The sequence below is a fragment of the Amblyomma americanum genome, chromosome 2 (genome assembly GCF_052857255.1).
Source record: "Amblyomma americanum isolate KBUSLIRL-KWMA chromosome 2, ASM5285725v1, whole genome shotgun sequence".
NCBI lineage: Eukaryota > Metazoa > Arthropoda > Arachnida > Ixodida > Ixodidae > Amblyomma > Amblyomma americanum.
The window spans coordinates 166,544,564-166,563,530 of NC_135498.1; the positions used below are offsets into that span (position 1 = coordinate 166,544,564).

An 18,967-nucleotide genomic window follows, 5' to 3' on the forward strand; every position below is an offset into this window, starting at 1 on the left:
GCATCCCCCCCCCCCCCTCGCAGACGAGTCAGGGCACGAACCGCTTTGGCCGGAACGTTACGGGGACTGCACCGCGCTGCCTGACCAAATTCTAGGTGAGTAATATTTATTTTTTGGTTGGACCATTTCCACAACACTTTTTCGTGTAGGATGGACGGAAAGAGGAAGAGGCGCGACAGCGAATCCGACAATGAAGGCTCAAGCGAAACAGAGGAGGTACCGCTCGTCTATATTTTGAGCTATTTTCGGCGACTCTGAGTATATCTCCAGGCCGTCCTCCAAGCTGCGCCCGTTCAGGCAACCAAGACGGTCCCCGTCTATTTAATGAAAGCATGGAAAGCTCTCAGACAATGCACCGAGGCCTGGATGGCATTCCAGATGAAAACGTATCCCAACCAGGAACAGAACCAGGAGGAGCAGGAGAGAATTTATAGCCCAATTATCCAGAGTGGGCACACGAGCTACATCGAATTCTAAAACGAAGAAAAATTGTGCACAACACGTTTCCCGCCAGAGACAATGCCAGAGACAATAGAGACGCGGAGGACATTAGTCGTGACCTTATTAGAAGATTTGAAATCGGGCTCACCTGCTATGCAGTTGCTGCCGTCTGCTTGCATGTCAGCGAAACAAACATCCCACACCTCCATGTCATTCACGACTGCAGCTGGTCAAATGGATCGTGCAGATGTGCTATATTCCTTTGCCTCGTTCGAAGACATAACCGCTCGTCAGTTTGGTCTACAAAAACATGCCCTCGGGACTTCTTCCATCTCATCCAATATCTGTCTTGTGAACCCCGAATACTGGAATATTTTAAGGTGGGAGGGCAAGACAGGGGTAGCGACTGTGAAGCTCAAAGTGTAGGACAATTCCCAGGTGAGGGTCACACTCCCTCAGGAATTTTGGAAGTACTGCGCGCACAGCTTCCGGGTACAACTCGCCACGACGGCTGCAGAGGTGCACCAAGCGATAAAAACGCTGAGCAAATATGCGCACGAGCAGGTGATGGCTCAAGAGCACGTCCAAAAAGAAAAGCGGAAGAACCCATCTACGAGTGGCTCCAGCAGAACCCAGTATTACCACTGACCAACATTGTGCGCACGGCCAAATGGCTGGCCGACCCCAGAGATGCGCTTTATCCGGATAAAAAACAAGCACCTGCAGCACACGGTCCAGGTCCTAAACGACGAAATGTGCACCTAGAACCATGCTCGACTTTACTGAAATGTACCGCAACACGTGGCCACTCTGACGCACCCAACGGTAACATGGCGGCCAACTACATGGGCGTACCTGAGTCCTTTGAGGCGATGAAGGAGCTGCTTGCTTTCCAGTTTGAAGATGACCACGAGACGACCAACAGGTTTTCAAACTTCCGCTGCAAGTCACGGTGGGCCACCGCATTCTGGTATGGAACGAGCCCAACTGCGAATCCACCGCGTTCAACACGGCAAAGAAAATTTTCGGAGGTGACGTGGGCTCTGTCGCCGACAAGTACTCCCTGGACCAGACAATCTCACGCACGCCGGTCATCATCCTCTCAAACAACGACATGTTCCCGCAAGACGACGCCTTCAACCACCGCATGTTCTGGTACCGATGGAAGCCCTGCCCTGCCCTCAATTGCTACGAAAAGTAGATCCACCCGCTGGCGTTGATTGACTATTTTCATAATTATGTCACTGACGGTGACAACATTGCCCCTCGGGCCTCGATGCATCCTCAATAAAGCTTTCATCCTGAGTACTTAGTCAATGCTTCACATTTCACTACATTTAACGACATTGTGCTTAAGTTCTGGGTTAATTTAAGATATAAGGAAACTTTCAGTGTTGTTCTCTTGGCCTGCTGTGATGCACTTTACAGGTAAGACCCTTGCCTCCAGTTGGTCTGGAATGCGACATTTCCTGCCCTGTACAGCTCAGTGCCTGCTTTAGTGGTTCTTCGAATGCTAACTATTAATTGTGGGGCACAGTGAATGCTGCAAGAAATGCAGCCGCGCAGCGTGAACACCTGTAGGGAGTGATGGTCCCAATGTTACTTTTGAAAAGGCATGAAATAAGTGGAAAGAAAGAAAGAAATCCGTTCCATGTAAAGAAGAGTAGACCCAGAACTTCTTGTATTCAATGTAGCATGCATGAACAGGCTATGTGAGAATGCTATCTTTTTATAAATTCCTGCTCTACTGCTGCTGAATGTTTTGTCTTAGTACTTTGCTTATGCATACGTGGTCATGGGTACTATTTATGCTTTATGTAAAATATTTTCAGCCCCTAAGTTGCAAAGTGCTTTTTTACTGCAATATTTGTTGGCACATGCACCTACTTTTTCTGAGGATATAGTACTTTCGTAAAGTGGCATCATTTACATTGAAGAACTTTAATTGATGCATAGTTCTTCTGTTGCACTCACAATTACCTTCTTTCTTTTGTGTCACTTTAGATTTAGATTTACATATGTGGATCTTTTTCACTACGGTGGTGAAGGCAATTCAGGAATCTTTTTACGATCAGATTTGCTCACAAAGCTGAGCAGAAATTAGTGTGACATCCCATCTACCACAAAAGTCTGGTCGGCAGGTGACAAGCTATACATGATTGTAGATGAAGTGTTACCAGTGAAAATGTTCGTCACGCATCCCTATGCCTGTTGCAGTGAGCCTGTTTCGTCACGCATCCCTATGCCTGTTGCGGTGAGCCTGTTTGTTAATAACATTGTTTTATGGCCACTCTTCCTAACCTTACAAAGTGGCAGTGTCCATTCTAACATCGTGTACAAACACATAAAAATTGCTAGCAGCAAAACAAACTTTATACCACATTTTATTTCGGTAATCCCTATTAACCTTGTAAGGTCATCATGTGCACCTGCTTGTTCACGTTTCTTTTGCTCGTGTTTTTTTTTTACAGTCGCACCCCGGAGCCACTTCGCCGGGATGCCGGGCGTCTTCGGGGGAAACTTAATCGTCGTTTGGAGCTGCGTTCTGTACAGTTGCACCCCCAGCCACGTAGCCGAGACTCCGCGCACCTCCACGGGGGAACTTTTAGGTCCGTTCGATTCGCCTGCACTCCCTGCACTAGTTCTGTAAAGTTCCGCAGCAGTGCCACGAGTGTGCAGCGCCAGTTCCAGCAGTTCAAGTGCTGCCTACTTTCAAAACGAATGGTCAAGTGCAGGCCTGGTCGTCTGCTAGCCTTGGCATCGCCACCAAATTGCAGCCAGCAGCGTGGCGCCCAAATCAACAGCCGCCAACATCCCAAACCGCGTGAGAATATTCAAACAGCACATCGCAGAGAAGTGTTGCCATGAATCAGCCTCGATGCAACCGCGCGACAGGTAAGCGAAACGCACGTGTGTTCTTTTACTGAACACGACTGAGGTATACGCGCGCCGACTTGCATGCTAAGCGGTTGTTGCAACAGCGTGCATCATGTGCTGCATGCACGTGTTTACTTTTTAGTTAACATAAAGGGCTTTGAGTTCTAATATAACTTTATTAGTAGAAAGGAAAGACGGCGGTTACGGGTCCGTAGAGTGCACGATGGTTGAGAGATGCAAGGTGCCGGCAAGGGCTGCCGTCCCCACTTCCGTCGCCGCCTTCTCGGGTGGCCACTCACGTTCCATGAGAGTCGGCGGGCCCATGTGAGGCACTGTTACCATGGACGAGTGCAATAATTTGAGTATATCCGCCGTTTATCCCAAAGCGCAAGCCATCGTCTGCTTCCATGGCGACTGCAGCTGCACCATTTCAGCACCGACCATTGAGGAGGTGCAGTTTTCCTGCACTTTCCTGAACTAGACCTGCACAACGTCTGCACTTTTTTGAAACGAATGGCGTCGTGCAGACAGCGCCATCTTGCACCGCTGAAACGAATGGCGAAGTGCAGCACCGCAAGAACCAGTCCACGTAGTGCAGCAGACAAATCGAACGGACCTTTTGTTTGTCGGTCGGAGCAGAGCCCAGGCACCTTAGGCGAGACGGTCCGCGTGTTCATCACCTGGCTTTCAGTGTGTTTGTTTCCGTGGGTGAACTCAAACTTTGCGTCCAATGAGCATGAGTGTACTATTGCTTGTGTCAGCTCTTGTTGTGGCACTGACATGGGAGGCGCCGTGTGGCTCCATAGGCAGCGCTTTACTCATCATTTAGTGCACGGGGCTCAGACTCCTTTGGCAAACCATGCCCCGCGCGTCCGTTAGGTGTCTGGGTTTGCGTTTTTTTTCTTTACCAAACCTCAGAGCCACTTGTCGTAAATTTGTGCTTCGCGGGAATGGGTTTCCTGACATCAAGAACCGGGGCCCAGACACGTTGGCCTCCCAGCCCCATCTGCGATACATGCATTCCCCGAAATTGCAGGGAAGTCCCTTTGGGAATGCGAGGGCGCCGAAAGAATAATTATATCTTGGTAAGAAACCTTGCGACGGCCGCAAGCTCTGGGCAGGGCGGCAGTTGAGGTCGGAGCTCGGTAGGTGATGGACTTCGTCCCGCATGCTCGTTTAGGACTACGGACTGTCCTAAGTCCAAGGGCGGCTCAGCTCAGTTATTCTGTACCTACGCTCCTGCCATTATTTGAACTGTGCTGTACCTTTTTTTTGTTGTAATCAAGTGTTTAATTAAATCAGTTTTCTCAGTTAATCCGGCTAACTCAAGAGGTTCATTTGGCGAAGCAGGGAAACGGTACCTATTTTCACCAGTAGTTGGTATCTTTGCCACAAGGAGAAGATGCAGAAAACTGTGAATCCAAAATGAATTTCAGCTGTATTCTTTCAGGCAACAGTGAGTTTCTGTGAGTATTCATTGCCAAAGCCCGACTCTAGGACCAGTACTAGAAGAATATCTCGAGCAGAAAGAAGTGCATTCCTCTGTGAATGCCAGGCTGGTGTGAAAAATATTGCCCCTCATTAAAGCAAAATTTTCATTATGAAAATAAATTCAGTATGAAGTGCTGGCTCAACACAACTTACTCAGTCACCTTTATCATTCCCCATTCGATGTTCCTTAAGAAGGATGGATAGCTAGGTGAGATGGTAATATTTCATTGTGGGTGGTACAGCACAAAATGGATGAAAGAGAAAGTAGAACATGACACAGACGAGTGCTGAACCACAACTCGGTTGCGGTGCAGCGCTCATCCTTGTCGTGCTATAGTTTGTTTTTCATCTGTTTCGCGCTGTACCACCCACAATGAACTTGATGTCCCTTGATGTTTCAAGGCATGTAAATCTAAGAGGTTGTCGAACCTCTTCATGTGGTTATAGCTCGGACTCTGCCTGTTCCCACTTGTCCCTCTGCCCCTTCCCATTGGGGAAGGGGCAAACACTGACAACAGCATTAGTAGCAGCTGCAGCTCTAATGACGAAGACAGTCATATCTATGAGATGAAGTTTGCAGAGCTTTTCGGCATGCCTCACACTGTACCGACAGTAAACAACGATGTGTGAAAAATGGTGCAGCACTACTCTGAGAAGTATGTGAAAGACAAAAAAAAACACAAGTCTGTTCTCATATGTAATCACGTTTTACAGTTACATAGGAACTTCTATTTGAGGTTACGAGCATGCCACGACCTGGTCAACATGTCTGAAGCACCACACTTTTGCCGTCGGACAGTGACAAGGGTGGTTCACCAGCAAAAACGCCAGAGGAGCAAATTTTTTTCCCTTTATCTGATGAGCTACCTCTAAAGTGCCAAGGAAGTGCATGCAGTAACAATTAGCTCTCCTAACTGCAATGACGCTTGTGCCCAAGCCGCACCTGTGAAAATGCTCCAACTACTCTAAACGACCACAAAAGTCACAATACAGATAGCTGCCTGGGTACAGACTTCCCTGTTCAGAGTCCCATCTGCTACACCACTTGAAGCCTGCCTTGGCTAAGGAAGAACCAGACCTGCTGTGGCATGCCTGACAGCTTCAGTGGTGCAAGCTTTGGGGACTGACTATCATAACACTGGAGGTCACCAGTTCCTGTGGTTGCCAGATCCAAACCAGAAGCCACAAACTGCTGTGTAGAGGTCACCAGAAAGCCACAGCACCATGCCACCTCTTCGGTCAGGTTTAGCATAGTGCTCTTCCATGCTACCAAGCAGTGCAACTGAATGAGAAAGCTTGCTCCTTTACTTGCAGCCGGGTGTATCGGAAGTGCGGCTCAATCACAAATGAAACTTCACTGCCCAGCCAATGACTCCAACCCAGGATGCCTCGGCAGTATCCTGGCATCTGCGACTTTTTGCTCAACTGCATTATGAACATGCCGAGCCAGCCCTGACCATAGCAGTCTACAGTTTATTGACAGCATTGAGCCACGGGTCAGTCTTGCCAGTTTCACCAACACCACCTGAGCTGGTGTAGAGGTTAAGAGCTAATGACGTCATAGACATGCTATTTAAAAGTTTTCCACCTATAGGCAACATGCTGGGCAATCTAATATGACTACCTTAGAACCTTGGTAGTGGTTACTCAATTGCACTATGAACATGCCGAGCCAGCCGTGACCATAGCAGTCTACGGTTTATTGACAGCATTGACCCACGGGTCAGTCCTACCAGTTCCACCAATACTACCTGGGCTGGTGTAGAGGTAAAGAGCTAATGATGTCATGGACACGCTATTTCAAAGTTTTCTACCCATAGGCAACGTGCTGGGCAATCAATTATTATATGTATTTGTGCCACTGTGTGTTGAGCACAAGAGAGCACGCATAATGCCATAGGCATTTACACAGGGACTCTCATAAGGTGTTAGGTGACGTGTTAAATGCTGGCCATTCGATATGCTATGGTATTAATGTTGGATGGCTGCATACGCAACCTTTTGCAAGTCAGATAACCTACACAGAAAAGATTTGACATCACCTGAATGCTTACGCGACCAAATTGTCGGATGTTCACATCCAGCTGCCTCAGCTTCTAATCTATGAAGGAGTCCTAAAGGCGCCAGTGTCATCAAGGGTGGAGCCATTGCTGCTTGCCAAAGAGGTGCTTGATGGCCAGGGACGCCACAGCAAAAGAGGCATGAAGGCGGCACCAGTTGTATGCACCACAGCTGCGTTGAGCAGTGTTGCACGACTAGTGTACTACCGTAAAATGGGGTTACTTTGTGACTGCAGGGGTTACTTTGTGCCACGCGCTTGGTTTTTGTATTTTAAATCTCGCGCCACGAACAGGTGCCGCCAATAAGCTACCAGCCACTCAACAGGCTCGCCTGACATGTGGTGCCATCTAGCGGCAGCCGGCCGAAGTTCCCGCGCTCCGAAGCCACTCTAGTCGCCGACAGGTTGAATCGTGTTTCAGGGCGCATTGCTGAAGCACCGTGAACTTTGTGTGCTCGACCCGTCTGCACGAGAAAAATAGCGAAAACAGGTATGTAATTCTGATTGCTAATATGTAGGCTACAATAATCTGTAATATAAGTTTAATCAAGTCATGTTTGTTTAGGTTTACAGAAAGGAAACTCAGATGTTGATAGTTCGCGGGGTAACTTTGTGACACGCCAACTGTCACAAAGTTACCCCGCTCTGTTTTTAATTTAAATTATATGTTGTTTTTTTGTATTTTTCCAGCGTTTAAGAGAGATGAGGAATTATAAACGGAAGCTTGGCGCACGGCCGTACCAAAATTATGGCCAAGAAACGTTGAATAATGCCGTTCAGTTGGTCCTTTCAAAGAAATTGTCATTGAGGGCAGCATCTGAAAGGTTCAAGAGTACTATTAAAACATCTTTTTTTTCTTGTTTTTAGGTCCTTACCTACGCATTACCGTTACGTATGTCTTCTGTGTTGTTTGTTTTTCCTGTTAGGTTCAATATTCATCGGAACACCTTGTGGTTGAAGACCAAACAGGCTCGGGGTTTACTCGATCGACCGGCTCAAAAAGTTGGTCGCCAACCTGTTTTTACGGAAGAGGAGGAGCAGAGGTTGATTGCTCATGCAATCGCAATGTCTTCCTTTGGCTTCCCAATGACAAAGTTTGACTTGCGTTGTGTGGTGAATGCGTATCTCGACCGAACGGGAAGAAAAGTGTCCGCCTTTAAAGATGGCAACTTTCCCGGTAAGGAGTGGGCAAACTCTTTTATGAAACGCCACAAAGATATCCTCTCTGAACGCGTGTCAAAAAACATCACATATGCAAGGGCCTCAATGGATGCAGAAGTGATTGACACGTTTTTTGGCCATCTGGAGAAAGAGCTAGCTGGTATTCCGGGCGAGAACATTTGGAACTACGACAAAACAAATGTACAGGATGATCCAGGGAGCCAAAAAGGGAGCAAATCCAGGGAGCAGGGAGCCAGGGATCCAGGGAGCAAATTCAAAACGCATCAAAAGCCTGTACTTCGATTATGGTTTGTGGAAGTGCTGCGGGAGAGTTGGCTCCACTTTACGTCAATTACAAAGCAGAAAAGCTTTGGTCAACATGGACAGAAAATGGACCAAAGGGGGCCCAGTACAATCGAACGAAATCTGGTTGGTTCGATCACCAGGTTTTCGAAGATTGGTTCATGTCACTCATGCTCCCCATATTGAAAAAGCAAGATGGTCCGAAAGCTCTGATCGGCGACAATTTGAGTTCCCACATTAGCCTCGAAGTGCTTCGTCTCTGCGAAGAAAACAATGTGAAGTTCATCGCGCTCCCACCGAATGCGACTCATCTACTCCAGCCTCTCGATGTCGCCGTTTTTCGTAGCCTGAAGATAATTTGGCGTTCACTTTTGGCGGAATGGAAAGAGTCAACCTCTGGAAGCCGCTGCACCTCCGTGCCAAAGGAAGAATTGCCCGGTCTACTAAAAAAAATGGCGATCAAATTGCAGGAAAATATTAAAACAAACCTGAAGTCAGGATTCCGGAAGACCGGGATTTTCCCCCTGGACAAGACCGAGGTTCTTCAACAGCTTCCTAAATCAGTCCTCGAGGAAAGCTTGAAATCCATGACAGACGTCGTAGGGGATGTCTTCTTGAAGGAATTAAATAAAAAAAGAAAAGAGGTGACTGGAAAGCGGGCCACCAAAAGGAGGAAGATGCTCAACGTCCCAGCGGGGAAAAGCATATCGGTTGCCGAAGTAGAAGAAGCCATCAGGACGGGAAAACCGACAACCGGAAAGAAGGGCAGCTCTTCCTCCGGTATCAGAGCTAGACGACCTAGGAAGAGGTCTTCTCTTGAGGACGACAGCACAGAAGAAAGCAGTGACAGCGACTTCAGATGGTCAGCATGGCGACAACAAAAGGTGGTCGGAAGAAGATGCAAGTGATTCCGAGGTACCCTCCGGAAGCAACCTATCGGAAACAGACAGTCCTACCACTTCCATGATTCCAAATACTAGGAACGTCCCGAGGGTCCGCGGTACGGGTTCCGGAGAAATCACTTTCAAGGTGGATGACTTTGTCGTAGTGAACTTCGAAGGGCAACTTTTCCCGGGAAGAGTGACGGAAGTCAAACCTAAGGGGTACATCGTCAGCACTATGGAGAGGTCCAAAAAGAATTGGAGATGGCCGGACCACGAAGACGCTATTTTGTACTCAAAAGAAGAAGTTTTGTACACAATTGAATCCCCTAAGCCGGTAGGCAAGCGAGGCAAGCGAGGCATCTTTGAAGTAAAAGATCTTGATTGAGGAGGTACATGTATGAATAATTTGTAATACAATTGTTATGTTGCCAGAGCAGAAACCAATTGTAGATAATGTAAATAAACTTTTGATGCGGTAACTTTGTGCCAGTCCTTTTTTTCCCAATCATATTCAGGCAAAAACAACGTTGTCACAGAGTTGCCCCACATGACGGGGCAACTTTGTGACAGCTTTTAACCTGGATATAGCCGCTTGTATTAAAGATGCGGATTTGTAGAAGATACCGTCGTGTGAGGGAAGGTTTTAGCAACGTTATGTCACTATTTATTCGACTTTATGTTGATAATTGTTCAGCTAGAGCATGAAAATGTACGAGATCTGTCACAAAGTAGCCCCATTTTACGGTACATTGGAGGATGTTGTCACAAAGACAACGAAGCTGGCAGTGGCATGGGATGGAGTGCTCGTGCTAGGCCAGCAGTCATTAAAATCATCTCACTGCCATTGTTCATCTCGCCTCATTCTTCAGCTGGTCGCCATGTAACATTAACCCCATCATTCACAAACCGACCTTTACCTTCCCTTTCGAGGTCCTTACCTTTACGGCTCCTTTCCAGGTTTCAGAAACCAACCTTACCCTTAAACTGCACCTTTAGCCACCCTTTCGGCCTCGTAAAGGGCGCGTTCACAAAGGTTGCCCCTGGCCTACCTTTAGCAGCTCCTTTCGTCAATTCAACATGGCAACCGAGTATGATCGACGACTGCTTTTCCGATTTATCAAGTTCACGAAGTTAATGGAAGAAATCGATCAGGTGCCCCATCGTGCGAAGCCGGCATGGCGAGTGCTGAGGGATCGCCAGTACCTGATGGAGCTGTTCGACGATGAGCTTCTTGCGAAGTACCGCTTTTCGAAGCCTGCCCTGCTAGAACTCTTGTCTACGCTGCCACTGCACCGCTGTCCTAACGGACGAGGTTGCCCCGTGCCGCTGCTGCTGCTTACCGCCCTTCACTTTTACAGTGCAGGAACCTTCCAAGTTGTTGCCGGCTACCCTGTCGATGTATGTTTGTCGGTCGACTGTATGCACTGTAATCGTAGCAACATTGTTTCTGGCACTGGTCAAGTTTCCCTAAGCCGAAGATATGCAAACTAAAGCAGGAGAGACATGTTCGAAAACTTCCTTGGTGTGCCACGCTGGTCGCCGCTTGTGAATTGCCGTTCCACTGCAAGCAGGGAAACACCGATCAAGCATCGATGCGCAGCTCAGCTCCAGCGCTGCCCACGGCCGGTGTCACGCTTTGAAGTTTGCACCAGAAAAGGCAAAACAGCTATGTTATCAGAAAGACTGCCTGCTATCGTCGAGCAGTGACAAAGCATGCCTGAGCAAGTAGTGAGCTTTCGGCTACAGCACCACTCGCGGGCACGCCGCGCTACGAACTGCGCCCGGCTGCCCTGGTCGTTGCTAGGCCTATAGCCTGTTTCGCATCGATGCAGCAGCGCACAGCGCTTCGGAAGTCGCCTGCGCTGTAATAATGGTGCAATATTGATATCACTGTGCTGCCAACAGTATCTCAAAATAAACTAAAAACATGGTCGATTTGCACTACGCATTCGGCACCGGAGCTGGAGGACGACAAGCGAGCCGAACCGCAACAGCGGGCCAACGGAAGCTGCGAGGCGGTTTTCACAAAAAAATTTGCTCGTATCACAGTTGTCATTTTTACCAGCAACTCAGTATTGGCCAGTGCTTCACAAAAATGATATATTGTTGACATTTTTCTATCCCATGCTTTATTTACATCAAGAACAACCTTCAGCTCATTTTTTGACGCCGGTGCACGGGATTCAGCTAGGCCGGCCGGCCAAGCCGGCTGGGTGCACTTCACGTTTGCACCAGAAAAAACAAAACAGCCATGCTATCGGAAAGTCTGGCTGCAATATTCGAGCAATGACAGCATGCCTGCGCAAGAGCCCACGTTCCGGCAGCGCCACCGCCTGCAGGCGCGCCGGGCGACGGGCTACGCTGATTTCTGGCTGCCCTATATTGTCAGTGATGCTCGGACCATTCTTGGCATTTAGATTGGCTGAACATCAGCCCAATCATCATCATCATCATCATTTATTGATCCCTTAAGGACCCTTCACAGGGTATTACATAAGGGGGGGGGCGACGTACGTAGGACAATGCAAGAACAAAGTCAGAGAGGTTGAAAAAAAAAAGAACAAATCTAGTGAAACATATATATAAACATGCAATGAGAGCAATTAGGACAACGAATACAATCAGTAACATCAAATGAGAACACAATTAAAAGTTACAAAAAAATCAATCGAGTAGAGAAGGGGATTTACAAACGAGTGGCTCAAGCACATCAAACTATGGGCGAGAAAAGAAATATAGACAAATTTAATGTTCAAAGAAAGACAGTAACCGGTCTTTGAATTTGACAGGGTCACTTTCCATGACAATAGAATCTGGCAATTCATTCCATTCCTGTATTGCGATTGGTAGAAATGACTTTTTAAAAACTGATGTTGATCCATGCACGCGCTGTATACTTAAGCTATTGAATCTTGGCGGGAATGATGGGCCATGATTGGAAAGAGTTGCGATTTGCCTAAACACCAACGAAGGGCCGATATTCGCGCCAATTTTCGCCAGTGACATGCTATCGGTGGGCCGTTATTGGCATGCTGTTTGGGACCCTCAATGGGAAGACGGTCTTCCAGACCCTCAAGATGAGCCGAAGGCTCCCATTGAGTACTTCCGGTATTTTTTTGTCAAGCTTCTCGCCGACATTACAGACCAGTCCAATCTCTATGCAGTAAAGAAGAATGCCAACAAACCATTACGCCTAACACGTGCAGAACTAGAGCAGTTTCTTGGCACCACAATGTATACGTTGTTGTGATCAGAGGCCCCGACAGCGGGAACAGACGAGCCCGGCAGGCGCCATCGAACTATGTTTGACCAAAGGTGCTGTCGTCCAGAGAAGAGTATTAGGAACGGCTCCTGGCGACGGCGAGCTGTGACGAAAGGCCTCTAATCCCTTCGTATGGAATATGGAATGCGGAGTATGGAATGCGGCGTTTCTCCCGAACTGTGCCCTCACGTGGACCCGCAGAAAGACCTGAACAAAGGCGCCGGACCCTCCCCGCTCGCTTGCACAAAGCGGGGGCAGACACGGCTGATTCATCTTACCCTCTGGAATTCACCGGGACCTTGACAAAGCATTCCAGGACCTCAAGGCGCCAGGATTCCTTATCGCCTGTGCACGTGTTTGTGAGGGCGAAGCGGTCACGGGGTTAGGGCGGAGACTATGAAGAGTGTGTCTGCCCATTGGATGCTTGACCAGCCACCGGATTCCATAGCTAGGTGCCTAGGGAATATCCACTGTATTTAAGCCGCAATTTGGCAGGTTTCACAGCACTTCATCTCTGACTTTTAGTCTCCCTGCTTCTGTGGTAAATATGTAAATAAACCTTCAAGTTTACTAACCCTCCTGAAGGCTTCCCTCCGTCGTCTGCAGAGTTCATCGTCATGCGGTGAAGACCTCGGTCCCGATATCCAAGCATATCAACTGGTGGCAGCGGTGGGATGGAATCTGCCAGAAAAATTTCTGTACCTCTTTTCAAATCGGTCGGAGCAGATGCTCCAGGTAGAGGGTCATAGTTTCGGCGATCGAACCGTGCAGGCGCTCACTCGTGCGAAGGCTCGCGAGATTGCAGATGAAGTAAATCGTAGGAAGAACGAAGGCTCTCCCACGACGGGTCAGGCAGGGGGCAAACCCAGGAGGCGATGCTTCTGAGACGAGCGGAGAGGCTCGCGGCAGGAACAGATGCGATGCCGAGTGCAAGAAACCAGTCTCTGAGCCGCAGGGCGACTCCGTGGGGGTCGGGTCAAATGTGCAGCCACGCTTGGAACCCTTTTTGGATCTGGCCAATGTCGATAGAGACATGATTGCAGCCAAGCAGGCGGCGGACATTACACTTCGAGATTTATCCAGCCGGACAAGCGAAAAACATTACGATCCGTAACCGTTCCGGGGTGTTGTATCGACATTACAAGGACTCAAAGGGGGTCCAGTTTGATCAGCTCGTGGTGCCGCAGAAATACCGCGCAGGCATCCCTAAATTGTGCCTTGGTGGGGGTTGGTCTTGCCACCTTGGAGTGAAGAAAACTAAAGCCAGGCTTCTACAGGAGTTTTATTGGCCTGGCTGCTTCAGGGATGTCGAGCAGTTTGTAAAGTCCTGCGACACCTGTCAGCGTGTCGGAAAGCCAGGGGATTCAAGGAAGGCTCCGATGAAGCTAGTGCCCGTGATTAGCGAACCCTTCCGTCGTTTGGTGGTGGACGTAGTCGGTCCTCTACCAGTGACTCAGTCGGCCTACCGCTACATGCTAACTATGATCTGTCCGGCAACCAAGTTCCCCGAGGCAGTTCCGCTCAAGGAGGTGAACTGGGTGGGCATTGTTGACGGGTTGTTGACATTTTCCCGCGTTGGCTTTTCGGCTGAGTTACAAAGCGATCAGGGAAGCGTCTTCACGAGCGCACTGACTACTACCTTCCTGGAAAAATGCGGAATACGCATAGTTCATAGCTCGGTCAGACACCCTCAGAGTAACAGCGTCGAAGCGTGGCATTCGGTTTTGAAGCGCGTGCTAAGAGCTATGTGCTATGAGCATCATAAGGACTGGGAAGCTTGCCTGCTTGATATCCAAGCATATCAACGTCCATATACAGGCTTCTGCGATCGCACATGTACTGGAACCACGAGATGAGAGTAGAAAAAGTGGCAGAAGTTATGTCACGTGACAGGTGGCAATCCGCAAAGAACAGCCTTCATTTCAACGAAAACAATCTCGTACAAGCAAATGCTGGCAAAGAAAGGCTCTTCAAAATTCGACCACTCATTGACAATCTGCTGCCCAAATTTCAAATCCTTCAAATGTCACAGATGCTGGTGGTCGACGAGCAAATTGTGCCGTTCAAAGGCCGCTCGCCACTCAAGCGATGTCCCTAGCATGCCTCACAAGTGGGGCTACAAGATTTTTGTACTTTGCAACATCCACGGAATTGTCTATGACTTCTCTATTTACACAGGGGACATCCGCCCTTTTCCTGGATTACCAGACCTTGGAGCAAGCTCTAATGTTGTGCTCGAGCTTTCGCGCTCCATCACAGAGAACAAGAGCTACTTGCTCTTTAAAAACTGGTTCACATCCATAAAACTGCTGGTAAATTTGCATCAGCGCAGTATTCCAGCCATGGGAACTGCGCACGCAAACAAAATTTCTGGATGCCGACTTGTCAGCAATGCAGAAATGACGAAGAACGGAAGAGGAAGCCACGTGGAGAGGCAGGCTACTATTGAAGGGGTCAAAGTCCGAGTAGTGGAGTGGTACGACAGCCAGGGAGTGAATATTGCCAGCACATTCGGGAGTGCCGAGCCTCTAGGAAGCTGCCAGCGGTACGACCGCAAGAAGAAAGGTGTGAAGTTCAGCAGCCAGCCACTGTGAAGACTTACAATACTTTTATGGTTAGAGTCGACCTTCTCGGTGGGCTCATGGCGTACTACAGAATTTTTCTGCAGGCGAAGAAATTCTACATGCTGTTTTTTTTCCCATTTTGTTGACATGGCTGCTGTGAGCAGCTGGCTGCTCTAACGCAGGGATTGTGATGCTCTAGCAATCCCAAAGAAAGAGCAACTGGATCTAACGTTCAAGGCTTCTCTAGCCAGCTGCTTCTGTAATCAGAACAAGGACATAATAAGAGGGGCCGGCCGTTCCTTTCCGTGAAAGCAGACTGAGAAGAGGACCAGCAGCTCCAACTCCTAATGCTCAAGTCCATCAAGGCAATGTTAGCCACTGGCCTGAAGTGTCGCAGCAAAGACAAAGGTGCAAAATGCCCGGCTGCCAAGGCCAACCTGTTTCTTACTGCACAACATACAAAATTCATCTGTGTACAAAAAAAAGTTAAAATTGTTTCATTTCTTTTCACAAGAACTGGCATACAAATGTGTTGAGCTCAAAGAAATGAGTTCTGAAGTGTGTATGAAAATAAACATTTTCTGATCAATTACGACCTGCTGTCAGCCCTAACTTTGTTCTTAAACCCCCAACATGCATAAAAGTTGCTGTGTAACTTCCTCATAAGCCGACTATAAAAAGCCACAACAAAAATATTTTTTATATGCCGTACGCTAAATTCAAGCTAGAGGTTAAGCTTCATACTGGGAGGGGGAAGTTGCCTGCCATGTTGCCTGTAGTGCTGAGTTACTTCTTGATGAGATATTAGTCGCCCTTCTCTTACGTGGCTCACGAGGTGCTCTTCTTGAGCTGCTCGGTGGTAGAGATCTCGAGCCAGCTCAGGGGCAGCCTCGTTGCCACGGACAGACTCGTGCGCGGGGGCCCAGATTATGTTAATTGGCCTGTCCAATTATCTGTCTAAAAAATTGGGAGTGAGAGGAGACCCTCAGTCTACTGAAATTTTGGACTGCAGTATTACAGTCGCTTACAATATATTTGGCATAATGAATCTTGCACAGAAAGTTTTGCTGACACGAAACTCTGGATAAAGCCACTTAATGCTTTCGCATCAATAAACTATTTCATAATAAGACATGTAACATTGTTTCTAGCATGACTGAACACTGTTTATGAGAGCACCCAAATCGCATGCATGCTTGAAGTGTTCAAACACTGCCAAAATGCGCAGAGTACATGTATATGTATCACATAAAGGGTCCCAGCAACGGTTTTCATTGAGGGTAAGGAGCTGAAATGCTGATATGTACTGAATCTTTTGTCTACTCCATCTAAGAACATTGTTGAGGTCTCTGCTGTGCCAATGACTTCTCCTCACTGCTTAAGCGTGCCTTATGAAGCTAAAAGGAAGAATTGAGAGTAAGAGTCTGGCAGCAGATGTCGCCGAAAGGTGCATGAATGGGAGGCGGAAAAACTTCATTGCAGGAAAGTGAAGGGGATGGGAAGTAACGAGCAGTTTGGTCGGTTCCCTTGGTCCTGGGCTCTGCTGGGTATGGCTGCTTCGCAGACAAGGTGGATCAATTGCTGGTCATCCAAGGCCTCATTTGAAGGTGCTGCCTCCCACTGCTCGCGTGTCTTGTATGTGTTAGGTTTGGTGGTTTGGCTGTGCACCACCCATGACGTGGAAATGGGTTGGGCAGGCACCACACCAGGGTCACTTAGTGCTATAGTGGCTTGGGTATATTTGGCGCCTAACGTAAAGGCTGGGATATGCGTTTGTTTGGATGATTTGCCAATCTACGGCTTCTGCAACTTTCAAAAATTTGTGAATTACTGGCTTGCTTTTGAGGACTCCCGATGAAGGCCCTGCCACGAAGCTTCAAGATGGCAGATGCTGAGGTGCATCAGCTGCTCAACCGCAAGTTCATGGCTATGCTTAAGCGGATGCCATGTGTCAATGTCCTGAACCCGGAAGTGAGTACAGAGTGACATTTTTAAACTGACACCTTTAATTAGTTTTGGATAATATGTGTGCATCAGTACATAATATAAACTTTTCTTTTAATTACATGTACAGCCCTTTTCATTTGCACGAAAAACTAAATTTGTTCCTGGATAGTTTTTCAAACCTGATGTGTACAGAGTGTTGGTGCTGTTAGTATTATATGACAGTTACTTTTCCTACTTCATGTTTGTTAAACCACTTCTATCCAAGTGACCAACTCATTTTGGTGTTCATCCCAGCAAAAATATACTCAAGCACACTCACCTTAATCCGAAGCCGCCCCTCTGCCACCTTCCTCTCAAATGTGGTTACTACCCTCTCCACACGGCCATTTTTCCCATCAAAAACCGAACAAAAAGGGAATATATTCCAGAGCGAAAACAAGACCAGAATGCATTATGTGCACATTCTGTTCCTTAGAGTGCTTCTACTCAGACGTTTCAGCTTCCTTGACTCTGTGATATCCTCGTTTGTGAGTACTTTGTTGGCTTCTGCCATAGATATGAATATTCGTACTGTTCTCTCCACAGGTACTGCAAAGATCCGGCAGATAGACAAGGATTTTAGGGACCTGAGGATTCACCGACGCCTGCTGCTGGAGAGGCTGGTCTGGGAGTGGTAGTGATCAATTAATATTCCACTAACAGCAACGAGGACGGCATGGACTGGGAGGACAATGGACACGCTGCGCCCGCAGCTTCCTGTGCCAGCCCAAAGGAGGAGCATGATCCTTCTGATAGTGTGTACTCCAAACGTTTTGCTAATGCTGCCTTTCTCAAATGCCACTAAATGCAAATCTGCAAGTGACTGCTTTTCCTCTCTGCAGACGAGCCGTACACTTCGAAGCGGAGCAAGGCCTAGCCTCACGTGGACCTTTTATCTCCCACCAACTTCCAGATGTAAATGGCCATTCCTGGACCCTGCACTCGAGCTGACCATCAAGAAAGTGAACCCAGCGGTGCAAGATGAGGAAGATAAAGGCAGCTGCCAGCCACGAGAGCACTGCTCCATGCTTGGCTGGTTGGGTTACTGATTATGAGAAGAATCACAGCATTAACTGGAAATATTTTTTGGTCTAAATGACAGATCTGCATTAGCCTTCGAAGGAAACCCCCAAGATCCCATTTCATAATGGGACTTTTGGCACCTTTGTTCTTATTTTGGATGCAAATGGTTGAGGCCCATCGGACATCTGTGCACTACGCATTCTTACACATCAGAACGAGTGGGACTATGCATTCTGTGCCTGCCAAGTTTACATTTGTTGTGTTGGCTTGCAAACTCCTATCTACGAACACTTCATTTAACTGCCCGTCTTCCCCCTGGTCTTCTTCATAGTTTCATTATTTTGCTGTGCACAGACCACATCCTGCATTACCTACAGCTAAGGGCTAACAAGAAACCCAATAAGTATTCCTTCCTGAACGATTGTGAAGTGAAAAATTGCCCGCTTTAATGTTAAAATTAAACATACCCAAACTCTGCATGTGTGTCCAACCAGGCTTGCTGGCCTCAAAGCCGGTGCTGCTCCTACACAGCTCATTTCATGTTACATATAAAATTGGAAGCCATGTGAGAAAAAAAATCTGAGATCAAGCCTACCAGTATCGCATTCCTAGATTAGCCAATAACAAATCATTGGACTTAGTGTCACAGTTAAAAACTAATTTAGTTCATGCAGCAGAATGATAGAAAAAATAATTAAAAAGATGCCATATTTCCAGAATTCTCGAAACTTAAGAAAAAGGTACCATGTCTTTGTACTTGACCCCCATCGCAATGCAGACACTGCAGCCTGGATAAAAGCTCGCTAGCCCAGACTTAGCAGCAAAACCCCATAGCTACTGAGCAGGTAAAACTTAAGGAAATGCTACTACACTTTCGTATAAATAGTGAATTGGGACAATTTCAACCGGACTTTCA

General features: G+C 47.7%; 1 long non-coding RNA gene across 4 annotated transcripts in view; it reads right to left on the reverse strand.

Annotated features, from left to right (window-relative positions):
- The window catches only part of LOC144121956 (uncharacterized), a 75,125-nt gene that overhangs the window by 33,846 nt on the left and 22,312 nt on the right, over nt 1-18,967 (reverse strand). The window contains exon 2 of one of the 4 annotated variants that reach the window (XR_013312751.1): nt 2,784-7,332. The exons of the other annotated variants lie outside the window; for them this stretch is intronic. This is a non-coding gene — a long non-coding RNA (uncharacterized LOC144121956). Of the gene's footprint in view, nt 1-2,783; nt 7,333-18,967 lie in introns of those variants that run through there. 4 annotated transcript variants of the gene reach the window in all.